The sequence below is a fragment of the Trachypithecus francoisi genome, unplaced genomic scaffold, assembly GCF_009764315.1.
Source record: "Trachypithecus francoisi isolate TF-2019V2 unplaced genomic scaffold, Tfra_2.0 Lachesis_group7, whole genome shotgun sequence".
Classification (NCBI taxonomy): domain Eukaryota; kingdom Metazoa; phylum Chordata; class Mammalia; order Primates; family Cercopithecidae; genus Trachypithecus; species Trachypithecus francoisi.
Window position 1 is genome coordinate 57,060,368 of NW_022681472.1, and position 16,900 is coordinate 57,077,267.

The 16,900-nt window shown below is 46.7% G+C and overlaps 1 long non-coding RNA gene across 3 annotated transcripts in view; it reads left to right on the forward strand.

Moving 5' to 3' along the window:
* LOC117079336 overlaps positions 1–16,900 on the forward strand; it is a 39,048-nt gene that overhangs the window by 14,898 nt on the left and 7,250 nt on the right. The window contains exons 3-7 of one of the 3 annotated variants that reach the window (XR_004435372.1): positions 5,961–6,057; positions 6,311–6,547; positions 6,877–6,972; positions 9,653–9,770; positions 12,364–12,483. This is a non-coding gene — a long non-coding RNA (uncharacterized LOC117079336). Of the gene's footprint in view, positions 1–5,960; positions 6,058–6,310; positions 6,548–6,876; positions 6,973–9,652; positions 9,771–12,363; positions 12,484–16,900 lie in introns of those variants that run through there. The other 2 variants (XR_004435374.1, XR_004435373.1) reach the window with 2 other exon arrangements.

Below are 16,900 nucleotides of genomic sequence, written 5' to 3' on the forward strand. Positions count from 1 at the left end.
CTGCCTTCAGGATTTCCCCTTCTCCTGCCTGGCGCTTCTCAGAGGTGGCTGTCCATTAGAATCACTGGGAGATGTAAAAATTCCTGATGTCCAGACCAATGAACTCGGAGCCACGGGGGTGGAGTCTGGGCACCACTTGCATTTTGTAAAGTTCCCCAGCTGACTCCACTGTTCAGCCAGAGTGGCGAACTACGGACCCAGACCTAGGCTTCCCAAGCTTTGATGGGCTTTGAAATCCCCTGGGATCTTGTTTAAACACAGGCTCCCACTCAGTAGGTCTAGGGAGGGACCTGAGAGTCCGTATTTCTAACAAGCTCCCTGGTGATGCCACCGCTGCTGGGCTAAGGGTGACATTTGGAGCCACTCAACACTCGCTGGCCCTTTACCTCTCCTCTTGTGTGGAAATAGAGAGGGCGTGGGCGCTGCAGCAGATGGACAGGGGTTTGAATTCCCCCTCTGCCACTCGCTAGTTAGGCGGAATTGGGCACTGTTCTTTGTGTATAAAATGGGGTGGGGGTGGGGAGCAACACTCACTGCAAATTTCTGGTGAGGAGGAGGGGAGATTTTTGCCTGGAAGGTTTCTGGTGCCCTGAGTCCTCGGTGAAGGTCAGCTGTACTGGATGCTTTTGCTCTCTAGTGGCCCTCTTGGCTGAGTTGGCCAGGACAGAAGCAGAGGAAGGAACCTTCCAGGCCCCCTCCTCTCCTCTCTCCTAGGAAAACCGGGCTGAAAACCATCACACTCCACTGCCTCCCGGGGGGCTGGAAGGGAAGGGCGGTATTGCTGGGGTGTGGGAGCTGAGGGATGGGGGACCAAGAGCCTTGAGCTGCCCTGAGGAGGTTAGTGGGACTCTGGGGGCTCTGAAGCCCTGAGAAAACAGGTCTCCTGGGGCAGACGCTGAGGGTTACAGGGGGACCTGGCAGATGCTAAGAGCCACAGAAGGCCAGAGAGTAGGAGGCCACCTGGTCAGGAACCCAGGAGACACAAGGAAAGAGGGCGGAAGCAAGAGAGGGGACTGACTGTGTGTGGAGAGTCTCAGTTCCTCCTCGGAAATGTTGTAGCAGAGTGTTAATTGTGCCGATTTCCTGGAGGCCATATGAGGCTGAATCTCACCCCTCCTGCTCACTAGTTGGGTGGCCTTGGGCAAGGAGACTTAAGCTCTCCAGTCCTCAATTTCTCCATCTGTAAAATGGAGTCATTATCACTGGTAACTCACAGGATGCTGTGAGGACTAAACAAGCCCTCAAGTCAGCAGCTGACACACAGTTGGCCTCCTCTAGGTGAAGATGATGATTCCCATTGCACAGATGGGCAACCTAAGGCTCAGAGGACTTAAGTAACACCCAGGTCTGTGCTCGCTTCTCTATCATGCAGGTGGAAAGGTGCCTCTTAGGCTCTCATTAGATCTGGACACACCTTTTAACCAGCATTCTGAGTTGGCATAGGGCCAATTGTGAATGCTGGTGGCGAAGTCCATTCTTGGTCTGGTTCTCCAGAGGCTCCAGCCAGAATGTCTCATTTACTGGCTCAGTGAAGCGGTTGGAAGTCAGAGGCTCTGGATGAAAGGTGGCTGCCTTCCTCAGGACTGGTGGTGGGGCCATGTGTCATGAGATTGTGTGTGATGTGAGATGTGTGAAGGCTCTGTTGGGATCTGCCCAAATGCCAGGTGCAGTTAGGATTTTTTCTTATTAATGCACATAAGATTGTAAGACTACACTTTCTTTTAAATCACAATGTAGCTCTGATGAACAGCTCAGTAGGCAGGGTTTTGTTGTTGTTGTTGTTAAAACAAAACTTTCTTCCACTCAGAGCTCATGGACATGAAGCAAGGGACCTGGAGCTGAGTGAGAAGTGGAGCTCTGGTCCTAGGGCCACCACTCTGGGTTCCCACAGTCCCCTCAGAATGCTGTAACTCCACATTGTTCTGGAATCATTGCTTTTCATGTCCTTCTCCCCGCCCTCAGACAGTCAGCTCTTTGAAGGCAAGGATTATGTCCTATTCCACCTTGAATTCTCATCACCAAGCAGAACACCTAATCTAGTCAGTGCTTACTAAGTGCTCATTACCAATGCAATACTAACAGAGCTGTGGCACCTGGCAGGCCCCTCATTTCTCTGCATCTCAGTCTTCTCATGCAGAACTTGGGATTGGACTAAATTGGATCTCCTAGGCTGCCTCTGACTCTAACAGTTCTCTGATTTAAATTATTCTTCATCTGGATGTATCTACCTTGCTTTTCCATCCCAGGTACACATTTTTACATTTGACCTTGAATTTGTAGTCTGCTCTTTGCTCAGGTGGGTGGACAAGCTTGATAAAATGATTATAAATGCTCTGCTAGTTGAGGCCTGAGATTCCTTTATCACTAAATTCTTCTTGATGAGGCCATTGGTCCGTTTTTCACTAGCGGTAGATTGGGCTGATCATTTTAGGTGGATGGAGCCAGTTTTCTCTTCCCCACTCACTTTGGCAGCCTCTGTAACATCCTTGGCCACATTGCCTCTGTGTCCTCAATGGAGTGACCACCCTCTGCCCGCTTTTCTTTGCCTGGGCTTCTCTCTTGGCAAAGAGAATATGCAGGCTGTTTAGATTAAGGGAAGGTGTCCCCTGCCCCCAACTGGCCTTGACAGGTCACATAGGCCTATGAGACTCTCGTCTCCCACAGGAAAAGATGAGTGATGCCAGCCCCTGTCCCTGCTAAAATACCTCCCACGTTTAATTGTTAGGCTGAGAGAGTCAAAACACAACATAATGTCTAAAGGGAATCTTTTCCCTTCCAGGAAAGCAGCCAGAGTGGGATTTTCTGTAATATTAGCTTAACACTTGGCTATCTGCCACTACAAGTCACTGTGCGTGACAGTCTGCAGAGATGGCAATGAACAGGCCATCCCTGTGTTCACATGCTATTCCTCTCATCACTGGGTAGAGTCAGTGTCCCTCCCCTTGAGACTACACTGCTCATAACTGGCTTCGACCCAAAGAATGAGACAGAAAGGGCGCTATTCCAGTTCTAGGCCTAGACTTACTGGCTTGGCAGCTTCTATTTTCCCTCTCTTGCCACCCTGTGCCACCATATAAAGTCCAGGTTGTCCTGCTGGGCAGAAGGCCTGCAGCCAACCCCAGGGCCCCAAGTACAAGGGAGGCCCTAGTCATAGAGAGATGCCCTAGTCATAATCAGGCAAGCCTGGCCCATGCCACATGGAATCATCCCCAAATGGTATTTCTGGGCTCTGCGCAAAGTCTTGCCCCACAGAATTGGGAGCAGTACAAATGGTTTTGTGGTTTAAGCCACCAAATTTTAGGGTGGTTTGCTACACAGCAATAGTTAACAGAAACACCATACTCTAATTTCTTCATTTGCAAAATGGTGGGTCTACCTTGCATGTTTAAGGTCAGGCCAGTGCCTCCATAACTTATGCCCAACTCTCTTTCCATAAATGAGCACTTTAACATCTGGCCCCAAACAAGAGTTTGAAATTAGGAAAAAACTCCCCTGAAGCCCAGAGACCACCACTAATACAACTAGAATTCATCAGGGAAAATAGAAGAATCTGCCATCTCATCGCGCTGGCTTTGGAGTGGAGCTCTCTGGCTTGGAGTTGCAGTTCTGCCACATCCTGGCCATCTGATCTTGGACACCAAGTTTCTTTCTACAAGTCTCGGTCTCCTTATCTGTAAAACAGGGTAATAATAGTACTTACTTACAGCATTAATGTGAGGATTGAATAAGATAATGTCAGTACATTGTTTAGCATGGCACTTGCATGTTGAGGGCATTTAATGAATGGTAGCCTCTCTTTTTGTTGGAGCCTATAATATTTGTTGCTTTTACGTCTGCCAAGAGAGGGAGTAAAAAATAACCAAAACACAATAGCCCAACCCTGCCACCCAGCCAATAACAAAATGAAATCACACATCACCAGGGCACTCATAGCAATGGTAAATATCATCTCTGTAGGTTCAGAGAAATTTAAAGCATTTTTTCAGTGTTAAAAAAAAATTGCGTGGGAGGGGCAGAGGGAAGAGGCTGGATAATGACTTACTTTTGTTTCTAAAAGATAATAATGCTCCTTGAATTGATGACTAAAAGAAGGTCAGATAAAAATAATTAAAAATTAATTTGTGGCTTTGTCCAAATAAAGCACAAGAAAGCGGAACGTTGATGAGCACATTTCTCAAGAAAAATAATAGTAGAATAAGAAAAATCAGAACCTAACCTTCTACCATCTGCCACAGATGATTTTGTAGCTTTCTACAAGAATCCTATTACCATCTTCTAAGAGGCTGATTGTAGTCACCAGCACAACGATAAAGACAGGGGCACCGCCACCCACACATGCCCACAGCGTCTGCCTCCTCTGGCAGCGAGGTGGCTGCATGGAAACTTGGTCCTCTCTCCCAATTTCCTCATTCCTATACAGGAATGCAATAGTCAGACGAAAGCTCTGTTTCAGCAAGGAGAGAGTTACTTTTTAGAAAATAGCTGTTTCAGGCAGTGAGAACAATGAGGAGAGACTGGCCTAGAGGAGACGAGAATAACACTTCAAACCCACATTTGCTTCTAGTTCTGGGCCTCCTGGGTCTCCTCTCTCCCAGCCTAATCAAGTGCTACATTTTCTGTAGCTTCTAAAACCTGGGACTGCCAGATCTGAGGTACAGGAAAAATGTACCCTCCCTTCCTCCAGCTCCTCAAATCACCTGCCCACCTTGCTTTCCAAACGAAAGCAAGACAATACAAGACTGTTCTCAAGTGGCCGTCACCTACTCAGGGGCTATGAAAAGAATTTAGAGCTTTGAGATGAAAATGATGAAAATGTCACAAGAGATAATAAGGTGAAGGCCAGGAGATGATTTTCGAAGAAGTTTTAAGAAATTCTGATTTTTTTTTTTTACCATCTCTTTAATTCAATTTTTCTGAATAAGTGTGTGAGGCTGGAACATGTGTATGTGTGTGTGTATGTGTGTGTGCATATACATACACTGCATACACATATACACACATGCATATATGTACCACATGTATGCACACACACATATATACATATGTACATGCATGTGAATGAAACAAATGCCACCCAGTGATTTACTCTGTCCAGGAAGGCTTGAATTCATGAGAGTCTAGAAATGCACTAAACCCTTCAAGCACTCGTGATTCAAGTGGACCTTTTCACTGGGTCTAGAATTGTAAAGACTCAAGCCCAAAGGGTAGCTTGATCTAGTCCAGTGTGATTTTAATTCGGAGTCTTTGGTCTCCTTGTCTACAGATGTTCTAGCTCCCCAAGCAAAATGCTGCCCATCTGGTGTCTCCTTGACTCTAAACACCCTGGCCACATGAGCTGGGGCTTTTTCTTTAAAGGAATCTTTAAAAGACACGGGAGCCAATAGGTACCCTACAGGGAGGGTGATAAAGTAAAAATAGACCACATAAGCTCAGGTGGTCAGTTTATTTAAATGCCACGAGATCTTGCATTGGAACTTTTTTTTTTTTGAGACTCAGTCTTGTTCTGGTGCCCAGGCTGAAGCCGGGTTCAAGCAATTCTCCTGCCTCAGCCTCCCAAGTAGCTGGGACTACAGGCATGCGCCGCCATGCCTGGCTAATTTTTTGTATGTTTAGTAGAGACAGGGTTTCACCATGTTAGCCAGGATGGTCTCGATCTCCTGACCTCATGACCTGCCCACCTTGGCCTCCCAAAGTGCTGGGATTACAGGTGTGAGCCACTGAGCCTGGCCGCATTGGAGCTTTTAACCTGCTAGGTTCATCATTTATAAAGCTAACTGACAATACTGAATTACTTTTAGGGGAGTCTTAGCTAAGGCTGTGACAATTACCAGTAGCGGAAATTAATATGAATCTTAAAAAGTTTAATAATGGGTGGGCCCAGACAACAGTGAACAGCGACTGAGGGGCTCAAATGAAGCCACCGGAGCTCTCCATCTCTTGGTTTTTACCTCTCTCTGCAGGCTCTGTTCTCACTCGTGGCTGATGGGCAAAGGCGGCTACGGAGGCACAGCTACGTGCAGATGTCCTTACAGCTTTGCAACCCCCAAGGAAAAAGAGGTTGTTTTCCTGGTATCTACTGTAAAACCCAAGGGGAAAATTTTGGGTTGCTGCAGCTTGAATCATGCATTTATCATTTGGACAACCTCTGAGGACAGGGAGTTGTAGTCTGTGAGCCACATAGGGAGTGGGTCGGTCAGTAACTTTAAGGAAGTGGGTGCAAAAGAAACTGTGCTCACGAAAAACAGGTGTTTGCCTCATGTGCATAAACTACATTCAATATTGACTAGATCTTTCTCTTCTCTTCTTTCAGATGTGGATTTTATGGAATAGGTGCTACGTGGAGGAATCCTGAGTCATGGCCAAACAGCAAATGCCAGCAAGAGTAGAGTAGGAGGCATTTCTGTGTACACCTTGGGAAAAAGTCCATTCCTCACTTGGTTTCATTCCTGGCCTGAGCCACTGTGTCCTCCACCTGAAGCCTTAACCTCTCCATTACTGACTGGATCCCAAAGTGCCACAGTTCACCTGCATGAGGACGGGGTCAAAGGTATGTCCACACCCTGCGACCAATTGTTGCTGTGGCCGCAGGTGTAAGAGTTCCTATCTGAGACAGACCTACTCTCTTCAGCCACTGGTTGATGCCACAGATCCCTTACTGTGACATCTGGAGCCAGCTCACCTGGTTGTGTAGATTCAGAAATTTTTATTCTTTTTCCCTCTGAGGCCTGCATACTCTGACCCTGTGGCTTATGTAATAATACTAGCTAATATCACTGTGAGCCATGTATTGTCCTGAGCACTTAAATTATATTAATTTATTTTATGCTCACATTGCCCTATGTGGAATGTATAATTATTGTTATCCCCACTTTATAGACAAGAAAACTGAAAGTGAGAGGCTAAGTCATTTGCTGAGGTCATATGACATCTAAATGGCAGAGCTCGGAAACCTCAGGGATTAGAGTGAAGTGGGTAAGTATACAGACCCTGGAGTCAGACCAGCTTCATCAGACTGTTTGACCTTGGGTGATGGTGTAATTTCTCTGAGCCTTGTCTCTTCATCTGCAAAATGGAACTTCACATTCTCAGCATATTCCAGGCATTCTCTGTCCTCTTCTTGGCCTACTTTCTCCTCCTGGGTGATCTCCTTCCACCTTGTAGCTTTAAAGGCTGCCTATATACTGATGATTTGCAATGTTGGATCTTCAGGCTCTCTCTGTCTCATGAACCTCTAATTCTTTTAGCCACTTGATAATTTCTGCGGGAACATCCATTTGCATTATACAGCTGGTGAAAAGGAACTACTGCTTTTCCTTACCCAAGTCCTTCCTCCTCATCATCCCAATCTCAGTGCGTGGTACCAGCATCTACCCAGTTGCTCAGGTGAAGAGCCTAGAATTATAATTGAATTTCTCTTTTTGCTCACCCCGTAATCAATCTTTTATTAAATCCTCTTGGCTAACCTCTAAAATATTCCTGAGTGCAGATCATCTTCACTGTTTCCAGTCACAGTAGTCATCCCAGCCTATGATCTCCAGTCTTAATCACTACATGACCTTCTAATGGGTTTCCCTGCCTCCATCCTTGCTGTCAGTTACATCATCTTAACATCTCTGCTTAAAACCCCTCCATGGCTTCCTGATGCTCCAGGCGAAAATCCAAACTCCTTTCCGTGGTCAACATGGTCCTACTTCACCTGGCCTCTTCTTCCTCCTCCCTGCCCTCCTACCTGCTCTCTCCTTGTTCCCTGACGGCAGGATGTTTGTGTATTTTGTTCACTGCTGGATCCTCAGAGCCTAGAATGGTGCCTGACAGAGCAAAACTCCTTACATATTATTTGTTGAAGGAGTGAATGAAGGACTTGTGTGCCTGGCTCGGGTGGTACCTTCTTTCTCTCCTCCAAACCATAGTTTGTTGTTGTTGTTGTTTAAGACAGTGTTTTGCTCTTGTTGCCCAGGCTGGAGTGCAGTGGCGTGATCTTGGCTCACCACAGCCTCCACCTCCTGGATTCAAGTGATTCTCACACCTCAGTCTCCCAAGTAGCTGGGATTACAGGCACGCACCACCACACCTGGCTAATTTTTTTGTATTTTTAGCAGAAACAGGGTTTCACCATGTTGGCCAGGCTGGTCTCAAACTCCTGACCTCAGGTGATCCACCTGCCTCGACTTTTCAAAGTACTGGGATTACAGGCGTGAGCCACCGCACCTGGCCACCACCACACTTTTTCGTGTCCCAGGGCAGTTGCAGCTACTGTTCCTTCTGCCTCTAGTCTCTTCCCGAAGCTCTGCAGGGCCACATCTTCCCTGTCTCTCAGGTCTTAACTCAGTTGTGAGCTCCTCAAAGAGACCATCCCTGAACATTGAAGTAGAATAGCACCCTTCCACAGTGCTCCAGCATGTCACTCCGTTTCCCATAGCACCACATACAAGCACCTGAAATAATCTTCAGGGTTTTTTGTTTTTATTTATTTATTTTGGAGACAAGGGAGTCGTCCTGTCACCCAGGCTGGAGTGCAGTGGTGCAATCTCAGCTCACTGCAACCTCCGCCCCTCACGCTTCCACCTCAGCTTCCTGTGTAGCTGGGACTACAGGTGGGCACCACCACGCCTAACCCTTTGTATTTTTGGTAGAGATGAGGTGCAATGTTGCCCAGGCTGGTCTCAAACTCCTGAGCTCTAGTGATCCACCTGCCTCGGCCTCCCAAAGTGCTGGGATTACAGGCGTGAGCAAAAGTGCCTGGTTTAATCGTCAGTGTTTATTTAGGTTGAATTGCCCATCTTCCCCCATGAGAATGTGTCTTACTGACAGGGACCTTGCCTGTCTTATTCATTGCTCTATCCTAGCACCCAGAATAGTGCATGGCACTTAATAGGTAGTTAATAAGCAATTGTGAGCTGACTGTTGTTGTTAAGATTAAATGTATATTAAAACACCGTTTTGGAAAACTAGCTGTTTCTTTTTCTTTTCTTTTTCTTTTTTCTTTTTCTTTCTTTTTTTTTTTTTTGAGATGAAGTCTTGCTGTATTGCCCAGGCTGGAGTGCAGTGGTGTAATCTTGGCTCACTGCAACCTCCACCTCCTGAGTTCAAGTGATTCTCCTGGCTCAGCCTCCAAGGAGCTGGGACTGCAGGCTTGTACCACCACTGCTGGCTAATTTTTGTATTTTTAGTTGAGACAGGGTTTCACCATGCTGGCCAGTCTGGTCTCGAACTCCTGACCTCAAGTGACCTACCCACCTCAGTCTTACAAAGTACTGGGATTACAGACGTGAACCACCATGCCCAGCCAAAACTGGCAGTTTCTAATAAAGTGAAGCATACACTTACAGGGAAAGCATTCTACTCCTAGGAATATACACAAGATAAATGAGCACACACATCCAGAAGAGGCCTTGCACAAGAATGGTCATAGTAACCTGATTCAAAATAGTAAAAAACTGGAAATAATCCAAGCATTCATCGATAAGGAAATAAACAAACTGGTCTGTTTGTAAGTGAAATATTGCTGACCATATTTAAGAATGACCACATTTAATAATGACTTAAATGATACATACAATCACATGGGTGAATTTCACAGACAATATGTTGGCCAAACACAGTCACACAGAAAAAGGACATACTGTGTGATTCTATTTCTATGAAATTCCAGAATAGAGGAAGTTAATTCCGGCTATGCCCAGTGACCCCTTTCCAGTGCTACTCGCGGGCCGAGAGTGACGCACACAGCTTTTTTGATACCCGGAAGTGAGACAAACTCTTAAGATGGGGTAAGGATTTGCATTCACAAATGGTGGAGGGGTCAGTGCGGATACTGCGGGTGGAAAGAATGTCTATAGCCTCAGTAATTTTGGAAAGCTATGTGCAAGGCAGCCTGGGCCAACAAAGGTTTGTGGAACAGCTGGAAAAACACAGAGCTTTCAAAGAACACCAAGGAGGATGCTGCGGCTTCACGCAGAAATCAGATCTGGAAATGTAATGCACAAGAAGAGTGTGACCCCAGCAGTGACCGTTGCTGTGGCAGGTGGCTTCCTGCCCAGCTGGAGGGAGGAGGGTTGCTGGGGGGAAGTGTGGTAAATCTTTTCCTGTGCTGCGGGCCCTTGTCCTCTAGGCAGCATGGGCCTGGGGTGTTCCTCCCTCTAGTGGTAAGCAAAGCTCCTTCGGGGGCCCTTTCTCGCTTCATCTGAAACTATGCAAAGAGTGAACAAAACAGGAAGAGGCCTGTCAGGTGTCTGCGTAAGAACCAACCAAAAGATCAAGACTCCTCCCCACTCCAAGCTGCGGGCGGTAGTGCACAGAATGGCAAAGGCCCTCTGTGACCCTCTTGCCGCAGCGTCTCCCCAGCTTGCCCTTCGGCCCTCCGTCGTGCTGCAGCAGTGGCTTTCACCAGTTGGGAAACCCAGAGATCCAAATTCACTACTCAGTGTGCAACTAGAGTCTTGTGAAACCTACAGTATGCTGAATTCAGAAAATGCGTGATGACAAAGCCACAGAGACAGAGCGAAGGGAACAGGCTCCTTGGGGACAGGGATATGCTCCGCAGGGGCCATTTGATTCCACTGGGAATTATGTTAATCCTGTGCAGATATTTACTGTGGCTTCTCTCCTCAAATGCACTTCCCTCCAACTGATCAAAAAGTCCCCACTTTCTGGAGGGTTGGGAATGTGTTTTATTGTTCTCAACAATATCCAGTTTTGGATGTAAGGGCGATCTGGCTGCGACATCTGTCACCCCACTGATTGCCACGGTTGATTCAGCTGCTCTGGCTGGCTAGGCGGGTGTCTCCTTCCTCCCTTGCTGCTCCTTGTGTGCCCCTCCTGAAGCTGCATGCTCAGTGGAAGAGGACAACCATCCCCAATAGAAGAGGACTGGTCTTCTGTCGAGGATATAGAGTAGCTGCGCTCCCCTGCAGGAACCTCCAAACAAGCTCTCGATAATATCCAGTCTTAAAAAAAGGATCTGTTATGTGTGCTTCAGAACAAGTGGATACGTACAATTGAAGATTCCATGTATAATTTCAATCATCTTTTAGTTAAAAAAAAAAATTTAACCCAAAGCATTTTCACAAGGGCTACTCCAACCTGGAGATCACCAAGTAAAATGGAGGAGAAGGACTGAAAGTTTGAGAAAATGGGCTTCAGTTTGAGCCAAAATACTAAGTAGAGTCCTACCTAAAGTTGACTTTATCCCCAAGTGAAATGGATTATCCCCAAGTGAAATGGAGAGAAATCAAGAGGGTAACATATGAGATCAGTCATCCATGGCCGTGACAGGGAGTCAGTGAATAAACAGTTTCAGAGAATCAACAGTCTGCAATTCCATCAAGATAGTTGAGAGACAGACCCAGGCATCATCCTAGCAAAGTGATAGCCTCTGTCACTTGCAGTGGTTAAACGATGTGAAGACAAGACACCATCAAGCCCACATCTTATTGGTTACAAAAATGGCTGAAGCTAATTATGCTGACAATACATTATATTGACCAAGATGAAGCCTAACTGGTTTTACTTTATTTAGATGATGTATCTGGATTTTTCCTGTTCAATTTTCTTAGATCTTTGAGGAAATTGCTCTGTGTCCATTCCAAGTATTTCTGGTGAGTTATCAAGTTTCCTGGCTGCAGGGGTGTGTTCAGTCCCCATGCCCCAGCAACAGTGATCAGAATAAAGAGGGTGAATGCAAGATGTAATAGACCAAATCCATTGATATATGGATGGTGGCATGAAAACGTGCTTTTTTTGTTTGTTTTTTTCTATTGAGATAGACATCTGAGGCTGTAGTGGGAAGAGCTTTCTGTAGAATGAAAGGAAGCAAAGAGAGGCAGAGAGGAGAGGCAGACAAAGAGATTCAACAGCAGTGGCTTCCAGCCTTGGCTAAACATTGGAATCAACTGGAGAGCTTGAAAAAATACTGGTGCCTGGATCCCAGCCCCAGAAATTTTCATTTGGTTGGTTTTCAGTGCTGCCTAGGCCTTGGGACTTTTAAAAGCTGTCTTGGTGATTCTTACAAGCAGCTGAGGATAGAAATCACTTGTCTTGCAGCACCAGGTTACATTTGATCCCAGGGCACAAATTCCAGCCATTCTTCCTTGTTCTGTAACCCATCTTGGTATCCTCGGTTACCAATAACTTCTCTCTCTTTTTTTTTTTTCCGCTTAATTTAGTTTGAGTTAAATTTCTGTTATTTGCGGCCAAAAGAAGTCTAACTAAGAAACTAAAAATACTCTGTAATCACAGCTAACATTGATTTAGCCTCAGTGATGTGCAAGGCACTGTTTGAAGTGCTTACTTGCATTAACTTGTTTAATTTAATCCTTACAGCATCCCTATAATTTGAAAGCCATTATTGTCCCTATTTTACAGGTGAGGAAATGAGACATCAAAAGATTAAGTGACTTGCTAAAATTTACACTGCCTACGAAAGCTGACCTGGAATGTGAACCAGAAATTGTCCTTAACCAAATCACCTCACCGTCTCTCAAGGTAAAACTAAGTAAGGAGGCAGATTCTCTGCATTAAACCCCAAAATGGGGTCTTCAAACAGCCATAATATAAGTGCTTTATAAAAATAATTTAAATTTTTTTCTCTTTTATAGAGACAGGGTCTCCCTTTGTTGCCCAGGCTGGGTCTCAAATTCCTGGCCTCAAAAGACCCTCTTGCCTTGGCCTCCCAAAGTGCTGGGATTACAGTCATGAGCCAACACGCCCAGCCGTGAGTAATTTTTATCAGGAAGAAGCTTTTGGCTGTAAGAACAGAAGGTTCCAACTCTACCAACTTGCGCACATATTTAATATCTGGAGGTAGGGCAGTTCTGGGACTGGCTGCTGCAGCGGCTCATTTGAAGCCATCGGGTCTCCAGCTTCCTTCCCCCTTTCTGCTCTGCCCTGCCCAGTGTGCTGGCCTCTTTCTCAGGCTGGTTGCCCCCAGCTGGCAAGGGGGCTGCAGACCCCAGACATCGCATTCTCATTCAACAACCACAGGCAGAGAAAGCTGCTGTTTATTCACCTGTGTCTCTTCTTGCCAGGTATTAAGGAAACATCTTGTGCAAAAAGCCTCCGGTGGAATTCCCCTCGTGTTTCATTATAGGAAAGGGGGAATGGGAGCACCAGGATTCACTTGGGTCCATGGGGCATTGTGAAAATGTGAAGGGGGTCATTTTTGGCTGACACAATAATTCAAGGAGGGCTATGACCATGTGGTGGGCCGAGGCTAGTGATGGTAGACAACCTGCAATGTGTGAGATGGTCACACTCTGTGACCTGCATGATTTTTGAATGTCCCATTGAACATTTGCACAAGTGAAAAATCTTCAAAATGATCTGAGCTAAAATCAACTCTCTCTCATATATAAACCCAAAGCATTTAAAAAACACACTGTATTTTCCAGGAAAGCAATTACTGTGCACATCGAGAGAAGACCTTGCTTTGTTTTGTTTAGAACTTTTCCAGGAGTTGTTCACTGTTTTGGAAAATCACATTAGCAATATCAATATTACTCATGGAATTTGAGCCTCCAGTACAATATACCCAATGGGCCTGCCCCAGTGACTGCCACATTCGCTGTGATTCTAGGTATGGATCCAGACACCTGCAATGTTATTTCTTTTAGCGCAATCCTGCCAAGCATTTGCATTTTGAGATACATGTTGTTTTATTGTACATTATTTCTCTTTTTTAATTCTACTTCATAATAGTTATTTAATTTTTAAAATTATGTGTACAGATAGTTTATGTTGTATACAAATTTTATTTCAGTGTAGTAAAAGGGACATTATAAAATATTTGTAGGGCTGGGTGCAGTGGCTCATGCCTATAATCCCAACACTTTGGGAGGCTGAGGTGGTAGGATTGCTTGAGCCCAGGAGCTCAAGACTAGCCTGGGCAACATACCAAGACCCTGTCCTTACAAAAAAATTTTTAAAAAAACAAACAAAAAAATTAGCTGAGCCTGGTGGTATGTGGCTATAGTCCCAGCTACTCAGGAGGCTGAGCTGGGAGGATCATTTGAGCCCAGGAGTTTGAGGCAAAAAAATCTAAAAATATTTGTTATAAAACGAGGGTACTGAGTCCAACAGGGAGGAGAATCACTGTTTGGACCAGTGAAGATTGTCTTCTGGGACCTCGGATGGGACTAATCTCCCTGCAGCGTATACCTAGGCCGAGGAGGGTGAGTACCAGGACAGGCAGGGTTCTTTGGGGAAGCAAGAAGTGGGAATTGGCCAGGAGGTAGCAAGAACATTGTCTGCTCCAGGCAGGTTCTATTCAGTGCCATCTGGGAGCTACCTGGATTCGGTAGCTGCAGCTTTCCAGGCAGGAGAGAGGAGTTTGTTGTTGAGAAAGACACAAATCCTCAGGTCCACCATGGCCTGGATAAAATGCCACTGACTGAATCCACCTTCCTTGCATTTTATTCTAGCTCCACTGAACAGTCTTCTGATTACTAATGTGGCATCCTGGCTGCAATTTTTTTTTGTTTTGTTTTTTAGACAGAGTGTTGCCCAGGTTGGAGTGCAGTAGCACAATCTCGGCTCACTGCAACCTCTGCCTCCTGGGTTCAAGATATTTTCCTGCCTCAGCCTCCCAAGTAGCTGAGAGTACAGGTGTGTGCCACCACACCCAGCTAATTTTTGTATTTGAGGTAGAGATGGGGTTTCACCGTGCTGGCCAGGCTGGTCTCGAACTCCTGACTTCAAGTGATTTGCCAACCTCGGCCTCACGAAGTGCTGGGATTACAGGCATGAGCCACCACACCTGGCCCTGGCTACTTTGATACTAGGAAGAATTAGCCAGGTGGCTCCCAATGCTGGTCACTGATGTTCTGATCCCTGAGAAGGGGCATTCTCTGTTGTGAACAGATGTACTGGTGCTCTGATCAATGCATTATTCTCTATGGATCTGGTTAAGTCAGCAGCTCAGAACTGACCTATTCTGGGTGTCCTGACAAAGTGGAGTTCTGGGACTTGCAAAGCTGAAGGGGAAAAAGACCACCTCCAGGTGCTGCCACCTGAAAAGGCCCTTCCTGGGTAACAGCTGGCTTCTCTGGATGGCAGGGGCTTTCAAACTTCTGGCTGTGCAACCTCTCAAAAGAAAATGAAATGTCATACAAATGCCCACTCTGCAGAGCCAGTTAAAGGGGAACGCTGCTACCTGGGGGCTGGGGATGGGAGGCCTGGAGACAGCTCCCATATACAGGATACGGCTTTTCAGGAAAAGCCTCTCCCTGTGATGGGTGAGGGCTTCTTGAAGATGGACAGGCTCTGACCGCTTTTGTCCTCTCTCTGAGTTACAGGATGCAATCTTGGCCTCGGCCATCTCCCAGTTCCTCCCTGGGGGTGGTAGAGGGAGCCACCCACACAGAAACTCCTACTCAGGGACTTGATTCTCCTCAGCGCCACCCCTGGGGGTGCACCCAGGTGGGGTCCCTGTATTCACTGCAGAGGTAGAAGGGCTGTGAGCAGGCTTTCCTGGTTAGGCTCTGTGTTAGTCCGTGTGCGTTGCTGTAAAAGAGTGCCTGAGACTGGGTAATTTACAAAGAAAGGAGGCTTATTTGGCTCGTGGTTCTGCAGGCTGTGCACAAAGAATAGGCCCAGCACCTGCTTCTGGTGAGGCCTCAGGAAGTTTCCAATCACAGCAGAAGGCAAAAGGAAACCAGAGTATTACATGGAGAGACTGAAAGCAAGAGAGGCAGGAGGTACCAGGCTCTTCTTAAACAACCAGATCTCGTGTGAACTCAGAGTGAGCGCTCACTCATCATCATGAGGACAGCACTAAGATATTCATAAGGGTTATGCCCCTGCAACCCTAACACCTCCTACTAGGCCCACCTCCAACGCTGGAGGGCACATTCCAGCAAGAGATTTGGAGGGGACAAACTTCCAAACCATGTCAGGCTCTTTCCTAATCATTTTTCTTTTGCATTTTAAAAGTGAAGAGGAACGAAGTCTTCAGGCTAAGCCACAGTTAAATGGTCTGTGGAGGAACAGTTAAAGCAAGCATCAAGGCCGGGCGCGGTGCTCAAGCCTGTAATCCCAGCACTTTGGGAGGCCGAGGCGGGTGGATCACGAGGTCAGGAGATCAAGACCATCCTGGCTAACATGGTGAAACCCCGTCTCTACTAAAAATACAAAAAATTAGCCGGACGTGGCAGCGGGCGCCTGTAGTCCCAGCTACTCAGAGGCTGAGGCGGGAGAATGGCGTGAACCCGGGAGGCGGAGCTTGCAGTGAGCTGAGATCCAGCCACCGCACTCCAGCCTGGGTGACACAGCGAGACTCCGTCTCAAAAAAAAAAAAAAAAAAAAAAGCAAGCATCAAAATATTAAAGACATAAAGAGCTTTCACTAATACCAGGTCATCAGTAGGTCAGGCCACCGGCTTTCCAACCTTCATAAAAAAGGGAGGGGGCAATTTCCTGTCCAGTTCTGAAGCGAGCATGGTGCAGCCTCACTGCATGGAGAATGCCGGAAAACCAGGCCTCTTAAGCTCAGAAACAGTCTGTGGCCCCAGCAAGGCCCAGGGCCTGGGACCCCAAATGCAGAAGAAATGCCTGATAGCCACAGGGCCCAGAGGGGCCCGCAGCACTGGGAGACAGAGATGGCACTAATTCCCAGGGCAGTGGCGACCACCAGGGCATGCCCAGGAGCTCAGGGATCTTGGCGGTACCAGGGAAGCTCCTTCCTTCACCCAGCAAGCAGCTGAGGCTGCAGAGACCTGGTACCTGCTCAGGAACATGCATCTGACAAATACTTATCATTGGACACCTATAGTATGCTGAGCTGTTCCAAGTGATCTAGATGGGGCTGGCTGTGGTTAGAACAGAAAGCCTTGCCCTGAAGGACTGGGTGGACCTCAGAAATACCTCTTACAAGTGTGAGAGTTCGCTTTATGCTTTTCTATGTACAA